The sequence below is a fragment of the Anser anser genome (assembly GCF_964211835.1).
Source record: "Anser anser genome assembly, chromosome: 2".
NCBI classification, from domain to species: Eukaryota; Metazoa; Chordata; class Aves; order Anseriformes; family Anatidae; genus Anser; species Anser anser.
The window spans coordinates 7,288,222-7,308,769 of record NC_139721.1 but is presented as its reverse complement, the minus strand read 5'-3'; the positions used below and the strand labels follow the sequence as shown (position 1 = coordinate 7,308,769).

The following is a 20,548-nucleotide window of genomic DNA, read 5'->3' as shown; positions in this document are numbered from 1 at the left end:
AGAAGGCCTAGTTGCTGTCTTCAGCTACCTGAATCGTAGCTATAGAGAACACAAAGCAAGAATTTCCTCAAGCAGGCACAAGGAACAACAGGTAATAATCACAGCTGCCACAAAAAAAAAAAAAAAAAAAAAAAAATCAGTTAGATACAAGGCAAAATTCTTCACCAAAACAAAAACAAAACCAAATTCACAGGTTACCCCCAAAGGCCGCGTCTCCATCCTTGAAGACTGTCACAGCTCAGCTGGACAAGGCCCTGATGTAACATACAGCCTGAGGTACCTTCAAAGCCAGCTCTGCTTTGACACAGGGGTTGAGTAACTTCCAGAGACCCCTTCCACTTAAAATTATTCCATGACTTTAAATATTTTGTGAATCAGTAATGTAAACCAAGGACTCCCTTTTTTTGGCAGGGTTGCCCAGCCACCAAATGAGGGGTCACAATGCTTTTGTTCACCTGTAACGAGGCAGCAGACTGAGAGGTCCCTAATAAAATGATGAAGACTCAGCTGGTCACATAACATGGTCCTCCTGGAACAGAGAGTGAGGGGAGATCACAGAATCACAGAATCATCTAGGTTGGAAGAGACCTCCAAGATCACCAAGTCCAACCTCTGACCTAACACTAACAAGTCCTCCACTAAACCATATCACTAAGGGCTACATCTAAACGTCTTTTAAAGACCTCCAGGGATGGTGACTCAACCACTTCCCTGGGCAGCCTATTCCAATGCCTAACGGAGAAATATGAAGGGAAGTGCACAAGGGCCAGAAATATTGCTTCTTTGGGACAGATCTTCATCTCTGCTTTCCCTTCATGTCTGCCCTTAAAGCGTTAACTACAGGAGTGAAAAAGAGCATTGATATTTAAACACCAGGAGAGGAGAAAGGAGTTCATTGCAAGCCCATTTTCCTCAGTGAATGCTCTTACTTCCCAACTGCTGTTAGTGGCCTCCCTTCCATTTCTTTGCTCTTCTGTCATGCTGTTTTGAGGCAATAACCTGCAGTTCTACACATATAAATACAGAAGAGTCAGCTAGAAGAAACCTCATTTTATGAGGACTCTGGTTTCAGGAAAACTATGAGTATTCCTAATGCTTTTTAGGAACCATAAGCTGAGAAAAGGCCTATTTTCTGGAACCCAGACAGGCATAACATAAGTAACATGCCAGCTTGCTCAGCCCTTCCAAGTCTTCATGGGAGACTTCAGGCTCCTGAGAAAGTTTCATAAATAAAATCTCTCCTGGAGTTTAAGGCCAGTATAGCAAAATTCTTCTTTTTCAGACCTGAGGCATCTTGTCCTTTCTCCTACCGTAGCGCTACTGTATTTACATATTCAGATAGCTTTGTTTCTCTTTATTATTCTGCAGTGATGGCAAAGAATATGTTGGCTGAGTTACTGTGTTACTGAGTTACTGTGGCTTGAGATAAACAGCAAGCAAATAACAGAAACAAGAATCACAGTTGTATTGTAAGACTGAGATGTGTGGGCACTTCATAAGAAAAGGCTTAATTGGTATTTTCACCTCTCTATCCTGTTGGCTTTTATTTTCTATAAGCTTTTCCTTCCATTGTCTACCTTTTTTTTTTTCTCCATCACTATATCTTATCATTCTACTACTCTGCTTGCCACATGAATTATTAATACTGTTTTTATACTAAATGTCCCTGCCTCACACATAATTTGACCTTACTTACTGAACAAGTAACTGTGTTAACACCTCAGGACATATTACCCACACTCAGTCTATGAAACATATTTCTTGCTTGTGTTTGACTTAACTGAAATTCAAAACACTTTGAACACATACCTTTTTCTTTTCTTTTTTTTTTTTTTTTTTGATTAGCTCTTTTTCATTAAGGAATAGAAAAGAAAAAATAAAACACTAACCTTTCTCGGAGATAATTGCATTTTTGGTTGCCGGTGATTGTCCCTGTATTTTTCTATTGTCATCTATCCTTGAACACACTGACAGAGTGAAGAAATTAAAACTTGCCTTCTACTACATTTAACAACTGACTTGATCATCAAGAAATATTCAGTGCAGCCCTCAAATGCAGTTTAGGAAGGAGCTGTAGTTTGTATTCACTTCAGAATAACTGATAAAATGTCTCAGTTTATCATATTGGCTCTCTATTCAGCGAAATGTGTTCTTATACCTCTCCCAACCCAATAAAATTTTCATCCTGTACTGTGCTCAGCAGGAACAATTTTAAACACCGTCTGTCTCTAGCATAATGGCCACCATCTTTCCCATAGGCAGTTCAGTTTCATTTCTATGGAAAACTTGAAAGGTAATTCCAAAAGTCTTTTCTGAAAAGATATACCTTTACTGATGGTCTCATTCACTTCCAGTGAGAATAATACGAGATGGCATATTTAGAAAGCAAATGTTTGCTAAAATAATCCATTACCAAAGAAATAGTTAACAAGCAACATAACATATTAATCAAGATAATTTTCAATAACACAGTTATTCTGAAGACCACTGAAATATCATTTTGCTTTCTGAGCTTGATATACTCTCGCTTCAATAGTATTCTATGACAAAGAATTTCATAGTCCAATTAGGTATGCATTTACTTTTTAAGTAGTATTATTTCCTCCAGTTCAACTCTCCTACCTGTTCCTGAACTATTAGTTGCATCTCCCTTGTCTCCTTGCCAAAATAAACAATTCCAGTCTTTTACAGTTTTTATTATTTGAGATATTCCTTCCGTATTGCATTCATTTTCTTTGATATCTGGATCCCCCAGAATTGTTTCTTGTGAAAGCGAGCAGTGGTTCAGATAGGATGTCCATCACTCCAGGTGAATTCACAGCCACTAGCCCATATTTCTGCTTTGTCTTTCAACCATTTTTGATTTAGGAGTGTGCACATAGCTCACATTCAATAACTTCCATTCATTGTGGTTTCAGAAGAGAAATAGTAGATAGACTACATCTCAATCCTCTGTGAATGTATGTTTGGAGATCCTTCTCCTTGAAATCTGTCCTGTCATGGGTAGGGGAACTCTGTCAATCTGACTTGTCATCAGTATTTTTTTTTCTTTTCTGCTAGAGGAACATTTTCTTAACAGCAGGTGCTTTGTTAACTTAACTCATTCAGTCCCATTGAAACAGGGCTTCCACAATCTGCTACACAGAGTATATACTCCTGTGTATGCTGTTATGGATGCTGTATGAGCACACAAGACATAGAGGGGAATCATCATATTATCTATTTGTCTTACCTTTTTTGCCAACGATGAAACGTATTGTAATTATATGTAACAAAGTAGTGACATCCTCATAGTCGTATCTTTGAATGAAGACTCTAGTCTTAACTGTGAAACCAGTACCAATGATAAGTACCTGTTATTATTTATACTTACGAGATTACTCCAATTATAAATATTGGGTAATTATCATTAGGACTAATTGTTAAAATTCTGTCTCATTTACAACCATTCAGAATGCCATTTATGTGGTACTGAAAAAAATAACTTTCCTTATTATCCATTTGAAAAATCTGCTAGTTAGAATTTAATTGTACCCTTACCAATTTTTAGGTTTTGACTGGTAATCAAAGTTTGTTTAGACTCTGTTATCTGGCTCTGACACTTGCTTTACATTGCTTTCACATGAGTGTTGCATACTGCAGTCTTATCAGAATACATTCATTGCAGGAAATATAATAGACTTTTTCCTAATAGACACCTTGAGTGTATAAATTACTTTTGAATGCCTCAAAACTTGGCAAATTAAATCTTCCCTTTCTGCCTTTACATATGCAAAATCAGAAGGAAAGAGCTAGTACAAGACAAATGATTACCATCACAAATTTTACAGTAGATGCTTTTAAAAAAAATAAAGTCAATTAGTTTAAATGTCAATGCCAACTCATTGTCAGGTTATGTTCATAAGATTTTTATTTTAATTTTTCCCCTTCAAAATGTCAGTCTTGAAATAAAATTGATGCAAAATATTAAATTATGTATCTGCATCTTCATTACAAGATAAATCTCTAGAGAGGAGTGCATTAACACTGTTTTCTCAAATAAACACACATTTCAGAGTATTTTCATTCTCTTATATTGGCATTTCCTGTATATAGGTGGACACTGTATGTCTGCCCAAGTTGGAAACAGTTTGGGCATAAATATTTTCATGGATGCATTGGCAATATATTTTGGAGAGGAGACAAATATCTTTATTTTCATTTTCTTCCTTTCTTTCTCTTAAGAGAAGGAGAAAAGAACAACATACAAAATAGCTGGACAGCCTGAAAAACAGCAGTACCTTAATTTCATCACCATATCTATTTGTTTTCATAAGGAAAAATATGTCTCGACTCAAGACCAAATCCCTTTTATCCACAATTCATTGACAGAAGTAGAGCTTCATCCTCTGGCATGAAGGGCTGGATTTGGGATATAAGGGATGCTACTATTATCTGGACTAGTAATGGTACTGTTTTTATTGTTGCTATTACATTTCATTTATATCGAGTATCACTTATTTGAGTGCCCCTGGATATAGAATTCCTTGATGACCTGTGATTAATGAACATGAGACGGAAAAGATTGACACTATAATGCTCCTCTTGGCTCTTTTTACCTTAATTACAGGTGTTTTTGTTTTTGCTTGCTTCTTACCAAATTACTAAATTTTTGTTTTTCCTATACATTTGTGTCACAATTAATAAACTTTGGTGTTACCATTCCTAGACTTAACAGAGTTTTCATAGTAAATTAATATATTTCTATGCTACCAAATTTAATCAATTTAGAGTCCAAATTCTGCTGTGAACTTTAACGAGCTTAGCGGGCAGGATTCTACAAGGGAAATTGACGAGGCATTGCATGGAGCCCTATGTTTGTCTGACTCTGGCAAGTCACTTCTCCATCTCTCATCTAACATCTGCCTGTCTTGCGTAGTCAGCTAGCAAATTCGTCTCTTGTGATGGCCAGTGCCAGCAGTACAGTGCTGTAGCAGGTGACTACTGGAAGACTGAACGGTAGTTTAGAACTGTGCTAAATCTTTGCTATAAAAACAGGCAGGTTAGCAATGATAGATGAAGGACTATGTGGGGAAGGAGGCAATGACAGATGTTCTCTCTCTTAGTAGTCTGTCTCCCCAGTCTGAACAATGGTAAAAATCCCAGGACGCTTAAAGCTAAGGTTGCCCTTTCTGGGAACTGCCCTCAAAGCAGGTATAAACCCAGCAGGTACCTTCTCCTACACACTTTGCATTCACATTGTTATCTTAAACTTAGATGGAGCTTCCTCTCAAAATTAAACAAACATATCCAGTCAGTCTATGAACCATCTTCGTTTCACCTTTTTTCCTCCACTGAAGTAATTGTTATTGCTACTGCTGTGTTGTTTGTTTGTTTGGTTTTGTTTTGTTTTTAAGTTAAGGAGTTTTAGTGTATGCATCTGTATTCCAGATGGATAGTGAAGCTGAGGAAGGCAGAAGATTTTAGTCTTTGTACGCAAATGCTCTAAATACCTCAGCATTGTGTCTACGCTGCTGAACAATGCATTATTTAAGTGGTTATTTGATAGCGATCACTGTCAGTTACCCAAATTCAATATAAACACATTTTCTGTTCTTTTTTTCCTTTTTTTTTTTTTCTTTTCTTTTTAGCACCTCTGGCATGTAAGACACATTAGGAGTGAAATATTAGCAAGAATCTTGTGCCAGAAAAGCTCAGTTCAAGCAAGTATGCTAGGTAATCCACTTTTAGTTTCCCCGGTTTCTTATGGTAGTAGGTCAGTCAGAAACATACAATCCCATGGTCTGCTTGGCATTAACTAGGAATTTTAGAATTCCCCTTTAATCTTTAAAATAATAATAATAATAATAATAATAATAATAATAATAATAATAATAATAATTTGCCTGTTTTAACTGACAAGTGGCAAATTTGTCAGTAAGCAGTGGACAAAGGTGGTTATGATTTGTAAATTCCTAGTGAAATATGCTTTTATGATGGCATACATCTTTCACTGTAACATCAGCTAAATGGAGATTCGCTTTATTCAGGAAAGAATATAGAAACAACAGTACTGCTACAAAACAGCTGAAAGTCATTGAGGGAAATAGTCGCAAGAGAATCAATTTCTTCTGTCTTGACTGGGAAAACTGAAGAAATCATGGGCTTCATCTTAACCTAACTATAGAATTAAAAGTTCAGCTGGTCACCTGGTGTCCCTCTTTCCAAATGTTGCTAGCCTGAAATCGGACTGGAATTCCAGTACTATTGTACTTGTACCTCATCCTTTTTATTTTAATATTTCCTGGTTCTGTTTTGGACAAAAGTCACAGGAAGACATGATTCTGAGATACTAATGACATATTTCTCTTTCCTATCCTTCCTGGCAGTAGATAATGGGAAGGTGAAGGTGAGAGCGCTCACCCTTTAGGAGAGGTATCTTTCCTGGTTCCAGTTTTGTTCAAGGTTTCTAACACAAAGACAATCTAGCAAATGAAATCAATAACTGATTCCCACATGTTTTAGGGAAGTTGCTGGTGAGGTAAAAGATTTTTAATCTCATCACAGTCTCTAGTTAATACTTATTTTAGGTATGTGTGAAATGTTTGTAGTTATATCTTCCATTTTTATCATGCAGAGAAGATGATGTTTGCCATATCACAATGCTCTTAGGGTATCTAACAACAAATAGGATCCTGGCAGTAGTTGCGTAGGATGGGAGTCTAAGCTTTTGTGAAAAAAATCTGTTATACTGTAATTGGTTAAGCTAAACCTGGAGACTACTTTGAAAGTACAAAAACAATACTGATTTTCTGTACCTCATAAACATTTTCCATTCACACAATCACAGGACCACAGAATGGTTAAGGTTGGAAGGGACCTCTGGATGTCCAACCCCCTCTGGAGGTCTGTGTCATCCCTTGCCCTGCTCCCCCGACCATCTTGGTGGCCCCACATTGGGTTCTTTCCAATATGCCCAGGGCTCTCTTGTACTGGGTGGCCCAGAACTGGACCCAGTACTACAGGTGTGACCTCACCAATGCTAAGTAGAGGGGAAGGATCACCTCTCTTGATCTGCTGATGATACCTGCTGGTGTAATGGAGTCAAGAATTCTGTTAGCCTTCTTAGTGATGTCGTAATTTGAAAGGGGAGGGGAGCTACCTAGCTCGTGTGTATATAGCAACCATAGGATTACATGATACATGAGGACACAATGGCTTTGTTCATTAAAGATTTCTATTTATTAAAAATCAACAGAAATTACCACTAACAAGAACACTATGACAGTGAAAATACTTACAATTATAAACCTCTCAAAGCCACACATATAACAGATTATATATATAGATATTCATGATTACTGGTGCCAAATGCATCAGACAGATCCCACAAGGGGAAAAGTACAGGGGAGAAAGGGGTGGTGGTAATGTCAAATAAACAATCTCCAAAAGAAAACTGACCATGAAATGGATCAAAAAATAATTACCAAAAAGATATCAAACAGGTCAAAAAGCAATTACCAAAAGGAAACTGACCACCCCCAGGAATGGGCAGGAAAAGAAGAATAGAGTAATGGACGGATTCTTACTTCAAAGTTGATCTGCATCATCAGGTGTGGAGTGTTACAGAGATTAGGCTTTAATGTTGTTGAATCACAGAGTGAACTTGACGTTTCAGTGAAGCTTCAGCCCATTTAAGAAGGAAAAGAAGCAAAAGAAAGAATGGAGAAAAGAAAGGATTACATGCAGCATGGGACATTTCTCAGAGAGGGAAGCTTCATCTTGGGTAAAATTTAGGCCTTTTTTATATCACTCTAGACATAAGAGGGAGTAGGACATTACCACTTAGGTAAACAATAGGTACCATTAGTTTTCGTCTTTTTGCTGAGGCAGTCAATAGATAATATTTCTTGTTTCAACATGAATTTATTCCTCATGTCAATCCCCCTTTATCAGGAGATAAATCGTTCCTCCCTTTCTCATTGTTCCTCCCTTCTTTGACTGGTTCATATCAATGGAGTTCTCGGGTTGAGTTTTCGGGCAGTCAGACTGTTCTTTTGTCTGTGTTTTAGCAGCCATTTTATGTCAGAACTTTCTTATTGCAGTCAGGTTGCATTCATAACTGCTTCCATCAAGTGGCAGGGGCACAATGCTTACTCATGTTCAACTTGGTGTCCACCAGGACTCCCAGGTCCTTTCCTGCCATGCTGCTTTCCAGCTGGGTGGCCTCCAGCATGTCCTAGTGGCTGGGGTTGTTCCTCCCCAGGTGCAGGACTTTGCTCTTCCCCTTCTTGTCATGAATCCCCTTCATGAGACTCTTTCAGCCTACCTCTTCAACCTGTTCAAGTCCCTCTGGATGGCAGTGTAGCTCTCTGGTGGGTCAGCCACTCCCCTCAGTTTCATGTCATCTGCAGATTTACAGAGGGCACACCCTACCCTGTCCAGATCATCAATGAAGATGCTACACAGGACTAGATCCAGTACTGACCCCAGAACACTCCAGTCGTTACTGGCCTCAAACTAGACCTTGCACTACTGGCTGCTCAATTAACCATAAAATATATGTAATACATACCCCGTTTTCATTATAGGCTATATAACCATTCAGGTTATGCAAACTGAAAGGACATACAGCAATTCATAATTAGAAATGACTGTTTCCTAGTTAATACAATTTGAACATATTATCAGTTTTGGTGATGGTGGATCAGTGAAATGCTGGTCACTAGAAACTGGATAGTCAAACTAGCATGCAGGTTTGTCATCTCAGTCTTGAAATCCCTGTTCTTTCTTCCTGATACTCCTAAGTTAAGCACTTGCTTCTTTTCTTCAGTTTGGGTGTAAGCCAACTCTCTTCTACAAAATAGAGAAATTGATAATAATGTGTCCCAGGAGCAAATGGGACCTTCAGGCATAATCACAACAATCAGCTGAGAGAGCTGGGGTTGTCAAATCTAAGAAGAGGAGGCTCAGGAGAGACCTTATTGTGTCCTTCCACTACTTAAAGGGGGCCTACAGGAATGCTGGGGAGGGACTCTTTGTCAGGGCTTGTAGTGATAGGACAAGGAGTAATGGTTTTAAACTAAAAGAGGGTAGATTTAGATTAGATATAGGGAAGACATTCTTTACTCAGAAGGTGGTGAGGAACAGGCTGCCCAGAGAAGCTGTGGATGCCCCATCCCTGGAAGTGTTCAAGGCCAGGCTGGATGGGGCTTTGAGCAACCTGCTCTAGTGGAAGGCATCCCTGCCCATGGCAGGGGGGTTGGAACTAGAAGATCTTTAAGGCCCCTTCCAACCCAAACCACTGGGGTTTCCACCACTTCTCTTGGCAGCCCATTCCAGTGCTTAACCACCCTCTCTGTGAAGAAATTCTTCCTAATGTCCTATCAAAGCCTCCCTTGGCACAACTTGAGACCACTTCCTTGAGAGACAACAGCCTCCTTGCTGTAACCTCCTTTCAGAGAGTTGTAGAGAGTGATGATGTTTTGCCTTGGTTTCCTCTTCTCCAGACTAAGCAACCCCAGTTTCCTTAGTTGCTCCTAATAAGTCTTGTTTTATAATCCCTTCACTAGCTTTGTTGTTCTTCTCTGTACATGCTCATACAACTCAATATTATTCTTGTAGTGGGGGACCCAAACTGAACAAAAAATTCAATGTGCAGTTATACCAGTGTTGCATAAAAGGGGTCAATCACTTCTCTAGTCCTTCTGGCCACACTATTTCTGATGCAGGTCAGGATGCCATTGATCCTCTTGACCAACTGAGCACACTGCTGGCTCACATTCAGCTAGCTGTCGACCAACACCCCAAGGTCCTTTTCTGCTGGGCAGCTTTCCAGCCACTCCTCCCCAAGCCTATACCGCTGCCTGGGGTTGTTATGACCCAAGTGAAGGACCCAGCACTTAGCCTTGTTGAATGTTATGCAGTCGGGTTCAGCCTACCCACGTCCCTCTGCAAAGCTTTTCTACCCCCAAGTAGATTGACAGTCCTGCCTAACTTGGTGTCATCTGCGAACTCACTGAGGGTGCACTCAATTCCCTTGTTCAGATAACTAACTAAAGTGTTAAACAAAACTGGCCCTGGTACTGAGCTCTGGGGAATGCCACTGGTGACAGGTCACCAACTGGATTGACCTCCATTCACTATGACTCCTTGAGTACAGCCATATAGCCAGTTCATCATCCAGTGAACAGTACTCTTATCCGATTCATGGCCAGCCAGTTTCTCTAGGGAGAGGGAGGGAGGTGGTGTCAAACACTAAAATCCAGGTAAGCAACATCCACAGCCTTTCCCTCACCCACTAAATGGGTCATCTTGTCATATGAGATCAGATTAGTCAGGCAGGACCTGTCCTTCATGATCCCATGCGCTGCTCCTGATCACTTGATTGTCCCGTATGTGCTGTGTGATGGCACTCAGGATGATTTCCTCCTTAACCTTCCCTGGTACTGAGGTCACACTGACTGTCCTGTATATCCCTGGATACCCCTTCCTGCCCTTCTTGTAGATTTGAGTTACATTCACTAACCTCCAGTCAACTGGGACCTCCTTGTTTAGCCAAGATTGCTGGTAAATTAGTAGACATGAGTAGGTGAGCACTTTTGCCAGCTTCTTCAGCACCCTTGCATGAATCCCATCTAGTCCCATAGGCTTATAAACATTCAAAACATGTAGGAGGTCGTTGACAGTTTCCTATTGGATTATAAGGGCTTCATCTTGCTCCTTCTTACCCTTTTCCAACTCAGGGGCAGGGTACCCTAAGAACAATTGGCCTTACTAGTAAGGACACATCCAATAGAGGATGGAGAGTCTCCTTAATCTTCCGTTCACTGTTGATGTCATTATAAAAGCTTTTGTTGTTGTTGTTGTTGCTGTTGTTGTTGCCTGTTACTACTATCTCCTTCTGCTAGCTATATGGAAGAATGATGGGTTTGGCTGGGATGAAGTTTTGGACTTAACATTCTTCACAGCAACCTTTATGGTGTTGTGTTTTGCATTTGTGGCTAAAACAGTGTGGATCACAGAGAAGTGTTTTTGGTGTTACTGAACAGTGTTGAGGCTTTCCCTCACTCTTTCATCCACCCTCACAAGTGGGTAGGCTGGGGTTAGACAAGAGGCTGGGAGGGGACATAGCCTGGACAGCTAACCTAGACTGGGTTATTCCATACCATATGACATCATGCTCAGCAACAAAAGTTCATGGAAAGGATAAGGAAGGGGGAATGTTTGGAGTTATAGTGTGTGTCTTTCCAAGCAACTGTTATGCATGCTGGGACCCTTCTTCTCAGGTCACATGTTGTATCTGCCAGCCCTGTATGTCTATGCTGTCTCAAATACCTACTTACCTACCTGAGAGTGTCTGAATAATGCCACTACCCCGTATAAGCAGTGAGGCCTGGAGAAAACATTAATCCACCCTAAAGTAGATTGATTTGTCAGCTGAATTGCTCTCCAGGATCCATGGACCATGCTGAACAGATGAGCAATGCAACTGGATATGCCTATGGATAGTTATCTGGTGGCATCTGAGACAACCAAAGGTACCCAAGGCTATCCAAGAACCCGTGGGATAGGACTTACAGGAGATACATGCCCTTTGGAAGTGGCAGCCAGAGGCAAAATGGGGTGCACTAGGTAGCTGGTGTCACTGGAGATGACATTCAAGCAACCAAACCGAGACTTTTAAATCTTGACTGGTTACTATTTAATCTTAGACACCAAGAGCAGAAGAACATATATATAGACACTTACAACTAGGAGTATTAATTTTGAATTGAATTCCACCTGTTAAGGACAGGATAAAGGTGCCCAGGATGGATAGGTGGCCAGTGCAATTTCATTTGCAATTCTGCTCAATTTCCAGCTGCTGTTCCAGCTGAGCTCTGCCATCCCACAGGTTCTCTGTAATAGCTGCCAGTCCCATGAAGATGTCTCAGATACCTGTGGGTGTTGCAAATAACACTTGACACCTTTGAAAAGGCAGCTGACTCAAGTCTCAAGATTCATTCAAACAGCCTATCCAAAAAATAAAAACAAAAACAAAAACAAAAACAAACCACCAAAAACGAACCAACCACAGGAAATTCCAACACCTTAATGTGTTATGAAATGCTATGCTTAGATTCTGTATAATTGCAAATAATAGAGCTGAAATGTCATTTGCCTATACTTGCTGTGATTACCTAAAATTAAGTCATCATATAATCATCAATAACTGAAGGAAAAATATGTTTCATAAAAAGCTATAAGTAATGCTCAAAGATCCTTGGTATAATTTAATGAGAACAAAGCTTACCTGTAATAAACAAATAAACTAAGAATAAACTATTGTGAACTTTATAAACAAAACAAAAACAAACAGATCCCCACAATGGGAAAAAGTATATGTGCAATGAGGGGGTACTAGTTTGAAGGAATAAGAAAACAGATTGGCAGCTCCCTGTCTGAATCTCTGAACTCTTCAACTGAGAAAACTTTGGAGTTCAGGTTTTGCTTTTAAGAACTTACTTAACTTTCATTAGAAAGTGCAATGTTGGCGAAATTAACTGGATTCCACTAGAACTCTATTTTAACAAAGCTTTCTCCATGGAAATTTCCTCTTGGGCATTATTCAGTGCAAATGGATATGAAGTTCTTTTTTTTCAGAGCAGAGCACACTGATCAGCTGCACATCGCCAGGTGCATTTTGTCCTTGCACTATTGAAAAATCAGTTATGTCTTAATCTTTGACATATTTACATGACACATAGGAGCTGTCCTTTTTTTATGTTCTTTGTATAATGTGTAAACATAATTATAATGACTTTTCTAAATGCATAGTCACTTTTTTCCTGGAACATCTGTAACGGTTTTTGGAGTTGACCCTCAGATGTTTGTTTGCTACATCCTCTCAAGTGCTCTCACGAAATCCCTTAGTTCATTTCAGTGCAAACTGAAACAAGGCTCATGGAAATCAACCTCAATTATTTTGGTTTAAACCACCTCTGCAAAGGAGAGAATGGGTCTGTTGTACTTTGCTGTAAAGGAGAGTAAGAACTACACATATTCAGCTGCTGTGTCTTAGAGGGCACGGTAATGAAGAGGCAGGCAGTGGCAACAAACCGTCGCAGTTACCGTAGGAATCTGTGACATCTTAGACACTCTGTTAAGAATTCATACATTTCCTGAAATAATGTGATTTTTTTTTTTTTGGTTGTGTATGATAACTGTATTAGGAAAAGATAAAGATCACAGATATAATCTGTGATCACAGATCTATAATATCAGATATTGGCAATCTATAATATCACAGATTCTTCATAAAAAATAAGGTACAGATCTTCAGATGGTAAATTGGAAAATTTCACCAACATTCATGGAGCTACACTAATTTACATCAACTGATCCACCTGATGAAGTCTATCATCTTTCATCATCAGACAAAAATGCCACTATGTATAACAAAAATACAGATCCATGACCTTATATTTAAAGAGGCTTTAAAAAGGCAGTAGTTATTATTGTCACCTTGTGTTCTTCTCCTTTGCAAATTCATATGCTTTTTCTTACTTTGTAACCAGCTCTGGAAATCTTGCTCTGTTGGGCTCATATGTCTACTTGGGAGCATATTTCTAGCCATATTTCAAAACACAGTAAAATGATGTAGTGATCTGTCATTGGAGCTTCTAGTTAGTATTAATATCACTATTATAGATTGTTCCTAATTAAGTGGAAAGACTTATAATTTGAATAAGCAACAGAAGCAAAAAGAGAGGAGCGCATAAAAATGAAAATCTAGTTAAACTTGGAATCTATTTATACTTTTCAAACAAAACAACAAGTCAGCTAGTAAAATTGAGACCAGTGCTGACGGAAAGTGAGCAATCTCATTTCTGTCTTAGAGCTCAGAGGTAAGACCTCAGTTCAAGGTGCTTTAAAAATAGCTGTGGTGGTCACCTCACAAACAGGGATGTAGAAAAAGGAGAGATGTTTAATGCTTTCTTTGCCTCTGTCTTCAACACCGATGGCAGGCTCTGGGACCCCAGGTACCCTGAATTGGAGGACCATGACTACTGGAAAGATAAACTCACAGCCAACCCTGAACTTGTGCGGGATTTCCTGCTCCAGCTGGATGCATACAAGTCTATGGGGCCCAATGGGATTCACCCCAGGCTACTCAAAGGGATAACTGATGTTATCACAAGAACTCTCTCAGTTATTTTTCAACAGTCTGGGGAATCTGGAGAGGTCCCAATCAAGCTGGCAAGCATTGTTTCAATTTTCAGGAAGGGCAAGAAAGAAGACCCTGGTAATTACAGGCCTGTCAGTCTCACTGCAGTGCCTGGTAAAATTATGGAGGAGGTTATTCTGGGAGTTATTGAGAAACACCTGAAAGACAATGCAGTCATTGGTCACAGCCAACATGGGTTCATGAGGGGAAAGTCCTGTTTAACAGGCTTAATCTCCTTTTATGACAAGGCCACCCATCTAGTTGACCAAGGGAAGCCAGCTGAAGAAATCTTTTTGGATTTCAACAAAACTTTTACTTGTTTCTCACAGTATTCTTCTGGAAAAAAATGTCCGGAGATAAAAACATAATGAGATGGGTGAGCAATTGGCTGGTAGGTCACACTCAGGGTTATGGTACATGGGGTGAGCTCAAGCTATTGGCTAGTCACTAGTGGGGTTCCACAGAGCTCTATTTCAGGGCCATTTCTCTTTAATGTTTTCATAAATGGCGTGGATGCAGGACTAGAAGGTGTTTTGAGTAAGTTTGCAGATGACACTAAACTGGGAGGAGCTGTTGACTCCATTGAGGGTGGAGAGGCCTTGCAGAGAGATCTTGACATAATAGAGAGATGGGCAATCACCAACAATATGATGTTTAACAAGAGCTAGTGCCAGATTCTGCACATGGGATGGGGCAACCCTGGCTGTACGTACAGACTGGGGGATGAGAGGCTGGAGAGCAGCCCCACAAAAAAGGGATCTGGATGTTCTTGTTGATGGCAAGCTGAATGTGAGCTAAGAGTTTTTCCTGGCAGTCAAAAGGCCAATTGTATGTGGTGGTTTAACCCTACTGGCTAGCCGAACTCCACCACAACCGCTCCCTCATTCCCCATCCTCAAAGAAGGAAGGGAGAGACATTATGATGGAAAGTGCTCAAGGGCTGAGATAAAGACAGGGAGGTCATTCACCAAGCATTGTCATGGGCAAAGGAGGCTCATCATAGGGAGATTAATATAATTTATTGCCTATCACTAGCAAAGAACCATCCACCTCATGTCAGCTTGTCATTTTACAGTGGAAATGGTTATTTAGATATGAAGTGTATTTCCTACCTCTAATGCTCTAAATCATTCAATTCATTACTTAGAAATAGATCTTAATTTTCATTTTCTTTGCTGCACCATATTTGAAGCAATTGATCTAAAAGCTCACTATTTTTCTTACATTCCTGTTTTCTAGCACTGATAGATCCCAATTACCAAGGGGATACCAGTTCAATTCTGAAAATAGCATTTATTGGAGTAGAATTCCATTGATATTAATTTCACTTTAAATTACCTTAGGAACTTATCCTCCAGCTGCTTCTTTCCACCAAGATGTAACACTACCTCTTCAACTATACTGAAAAAAAAAAAGCTAGTGATGCTGTACAGTAAAGCATAACATTAAAATCTAAATAAAATAAAATTTTAAAAAAACAATAATCCATGAACTTCTGGAGTGGTTTTATTATTAAACCAGCCTGTGCCAGGTCACTAGTTTTAGCCTAGTTCAATGTTTCTCAGTACAAATGAGACAGTATTGAACTGCAGGGGGAACTGCAAACAAGAAAAAGAGGATGAAGAAGGCAGAATTTTTTCAACTGTTTGTGCAAACAAAGACGGTGTACATAAAGTCAAATAACAAGTTAGCTTTAGCATCCTTTAATTCTGAGGGGACTGAGGTTTTCTCATACTCTATAAATTGGGAAAGTGCAACTATTGCCCTGAAGGATGGCAGAGTTATAGTGATGGGAGAAAGAAGAGAAAGAGAAGAAAGCTGACATTACTTCCTTGTCTTCATTCAGTCATGGCATCTCTTTCTGACAATCAAGAGGCTCCACATTATGGCCAGAGTAAAAACATTTGGCCTCCCAAGGCATATTTTCCAGGAAGCCTCAGTTCACGGTGTTTCTTGAAAAGCGAGAGCAGATGGAACTGCAGGCATTTGGGTGCTATGGTATAAAGAAGTGAGACTAAAGAGTTGGAGAGAGTTCCACAGTGTGATCCTGCTCTGAAAAGTAATGACAAAAGCAACATCTACTTCTGAAAACTGCTTTCTTTTAGGTTTAACCCTGTAGGCATAGGGACCACAGAATCATAGATTTTCCTGAGTTGGAAGGGACATACAGGAATCATCAAATACAACTCCTGGGTCCACACAGAACCACCCAAAAATCATAAAAGATGTCTGAGACCATTGTCCAAATGCTTCTTGAACTCCAGCAGGCTCAGTGACATGACCACTTCCATGGGGAGCCTTTTCCAGTGCCCGACCACCCTCTGGGTGCAGACCCTTTCCCTTAACACCCAGCCTGACCCTCCCCTGTCCCAGCTCCATGCCGTTCCCTCGGGTCCTGTCGCTGTCCCCAGAGAGCAGAGCTCAGCGCCTGCCCCTCCGCTCCCCTCGTGAGGGAGCTGCAGGCCGCCATGAGGCCTCCCCTCAGTCTTCTCTTCTCTAGGCCGAACAAACCAAGTGTCTTTGGCCACTCCTCATATGTCTTGCCCTCTAAGCTCTTCACTATCTTTGTTGCCCTCCTTTGGACACTCTTTAGTAGGTTTATATCCTTATATTGTGGTGCCCAAAGCCACACACAGTACTTGAGGTGAGGCTGCATCATTGTAGAGCACAGCAGGACTATCCCTTCCCTCGACTGGCTAGCAATGCTATGCCCGATGCACCCCAGGGCATGGTTGGACCTTTTGGCTACCAGGACACACTGCTGGCTCATATTCAACTTGCTGTGAACCAGAACCTCCAGATCCCTTTTTTGTGGGGCTGCTCTCCAGCCTCTCATCCCCCAGTCTGTACGTACAGCCAGGGTTGCCCCATCCCATGTGCAGAATCCGGCACTTGCTCTTGTTAAACTTCATATTGTTGGTGATTGCCCATCTCTCTAGCTTGCCAAGATCTCTCTGCAATGCCTCTCCACCCTCAGTGGAGTCAACAGCTCCTCCCAGTTTGATTTCACCCACAAGTTTACTTAGTGTACTTTCTAGTCCTGCATCTAAGTCATTTATGAAAACATTAAAGAGAACTGGCCTTAAAATAGAACCCTATGGAACTAGCCTGAGCTAACCCCATGTACTATAACCCTGAGTGCAACCCGTCAGCCAGTTGTTCACCCATCACATTATGTTTGTTTTTTTTTTTTCTAGCTATAGGCTGGACAATTTTTTTTTTATTATTTTCTTATTTTTTCAGAAGGATACTGTGAGATCATCTTCTACGCTGTCTGCTTGGTACCTAACCAGGACGGTGCAGCCCACATATTTGATTAGAGCAGCACTTTACAAAAACAAAAATTACAAAATAATGTACCTGCTCTCACTTTGAAAGTACCCCTATATTGTTGCAGAGCTTTTGGAAGGAGGAGGTTGGATTTCCTTATATGTTGAAAATAAGAAAACCAGAAGCTGAGTTCCTGTATGCACATACCAGCCCACTGGATGTCACACCTTAGTGTCCCCAAGGTGTGCAGATTGGGTGTGTAGAATCATTCCTCTGTTGTCAATATATGAAATGCAAAGGGCCAATTGCATCAAAAAGCATCAGATTTCCTTACTTGGTGATGCCACTTCTCATTTCAGAGAGTGGATGACTGATTTAGGAGAGACACATAATGTGTCTACAGTCAAATGAAATGAGTCAGAGCCCAAGTGCTTAAAAGTGGGACACTTGCACTTGCCAAAATTGTATAACTTAGAATCCATAAAACACCACAACAAAATGTCTCAGCAAGCCATTTTCTCAGACACTTGCAGAATGATGCTACTTCTTAATTTTGTTCCTTTTGAATGCTTCTGTGTGGGATTATCTTTCTAATGTATCAGCATTTATGGAATACTACAGTTCTAAGTCCTGAGGAACTTAATTTCCTACCAAGTATCTAAACTGAAGAGAAAATTGATCTTTTTATATAAAAAACACATACACACATTATCACGTTATCAGAAAGAACTCAAAGAAATTAGCAGGACAGAGTTTTAAAAGCAAGGTAGAGGAAATTACTATATAGCTCACCAACACTTAGGGATTGAAAAGACTCTCTGCCTTAATTGCTTGGAAATAAATTTCCAATTAATTAGAAAAAAAGATGAGCCAGATAAGGATTCTCAATATACAATCCTGAAAACTGAAATTAAGTCTCAGTCATTAAACTCATGTAATGTCTCTGCACCTAATTATGATTTCTCTAGAATTCTTCTTAAACTTATATCTCACATTATCTGAACTTAATGACCCTCTTATAATTGGGGAAGATGTAAACTTAGCTTTACTCTCATGCATTGGACAAATCCTCAATGAAGAAACTTGCTGCTTCATGTGCAATGTGAGTAATAAAGAAAAGCTGTGCTGAATAGAGAGGGAGACACTGTCAACATCTGGAAGACCGTTAAAACTAAGGGTGGATATTTCTCTAACTTTCCCTGCCTAGTTAATATAAATAAGCAACTTACTGCTGAAAATCAACCTAGAATGAAGCTCAAGTGGGCTTCCATGTGAGCACCATGGAGGCTGTGGTTCTGAGGTGTACACACCTCCTGTGCTCTAGAGTCCTGTCAAAGCTGTATCACCTGATGAGAAGAGCTTTTGGATAACATAAATTCCTGGTTTATGGGAGGAAGAAAAACAACTGCTAAAAACAGCATGTGGGAATGGTTATATCTCCCACCTGTAGAGTACATTTGGAACTCCATTTCCTCTCCAGATCCTCAAGATACTTGGTAGGCATTTCCATGGATGTCAGCTCCAGTAATATTTTGTGCTTGTAAGGTGAGGAAATATGACTTTCTTTCACATATTCTGTCCTACTGATTCTTAAACTCATTCTTAGAAGTTTATGTCTCAAGTGTCCTTCTGGATATATCTCTTTAATTCCATAGCGAACATGGGAAACTTGTGTTACCACTGTAGAAGCCTATTAAGAATTACTCTTATGAATTAGGCATATTCAGAGCCATGTTAATGCCTTTGTGTGTATATGTGGGTGGTTATTAGGGCTCCATGAAAAGTAGCAGGGTCTTGGGGGGTAGTAAGGGATGGAGAGTAAAAGCTACAATATCTAAAATCAATAAAAATGCAAATGTGGAATCACTAAGGCTTTTCTTTAGCTGTTGAGAGATTCTAGCAGGGTTTGTGGTCCCACCAAGATAGCCTGTACTTAGGATAAATGATCCTAAAGAGGACAGCTGTTTCAGGTGGGAAGTAAAATGTCAGGAAGAGGTCCACAATGAAAAATATACACCACAGTATTTATGGGAAAGTAGAATCCAAGCTAAGATTTTCAAAGGATCAAAGTAAAGCGAGAGCCCAGTTCCTTGTTTGTTCTGGTGGAGAGTTTGTGTTTCCTGTGGTGGGACATGAAGGTCTTTAAAAGAGGGGTGAAGTGGGATATAAAAGAACAACCAAACAACCCCAGGAAGACCTCATTCAGGTTGGGGCATCAGAAAGCAGTTTCCCCAGAGCATTCCCCAGGGCATTCACCCATCACTGCTGCTAAAGGCAACAGACTTCAAATCCTAACACCATTTCTTGTGATTTAACTGTTTGGAACATGATTGAATGGGTTGTCTAATCTGTTCCAGACAGATTCCATCCCTATCTCTTATCCCATATTTTTCAGCTCTGAGAGTACTCAGCAAGCCCTGCTCTATCTGCCATGCTAGAGCAAGAAAACTAGAAAAGCCAAAAGAAAGTACTCCACAACATCCTTCTCTTCCTGGGAAAGGAATGAAAGAAGAAACATATCACAACTATCCAACATGTAATATATACAGATGGAATAAACCACTGTGGGACGTTTTGATATTTAGGGTAACGTCACATAGAGCTAGGAACAGAAACAGTCCATCTTTTGCATATTTATGAGTCTAAAGTTACTGCTACTTGTCCATTTCACCTGGTTGTTGATTAGAGCTAATGAAAGAGTTGGTCTTAGTGGTACACTGCAGGTAAGCAGCATAGAAATGGAAATGAAGTTTCTGTCTCAACTCAGTGGATGCATTACCTGAGGAAGATGTCATGCCATTTTAATACATTATTCTGGATCATGGCTATGCTCCTCAGGTGAGAAACAGTATTTTATGCTGGACAATATCTGATGTTGCAAAAGGATGTGGGAGGCCTCTAATAAAACCTTTTATCTGTCGAACAAAGAATTTCATTAATCAATGTCATTAATATAGTTCATACAATTTCACGTCCTGACCTACATCCAGACAAAATTGTGCCTGCACTACTACTTATACTTTTACTACTTAGAAAGGTTTAAAGATTTCCTTTCCATGAGTTCTCCATGTGTATTCTCAGGAGCAGCAGG

At 40.0% G+C, this 20,548-nt stretch overlaps 1 long non-coding RNA gene across 1 annotated transcript in view; it reads left to right on the top strand.

The window, feature by feature from the left end:
• LOC310894911 overlaps window positions 1-20,548 on the top strand; it is a 391,370-nt gene that overhangs the window by 262,748 nt on the left and 108,074 nt on the right. The window lies entirely within an intron of this gene.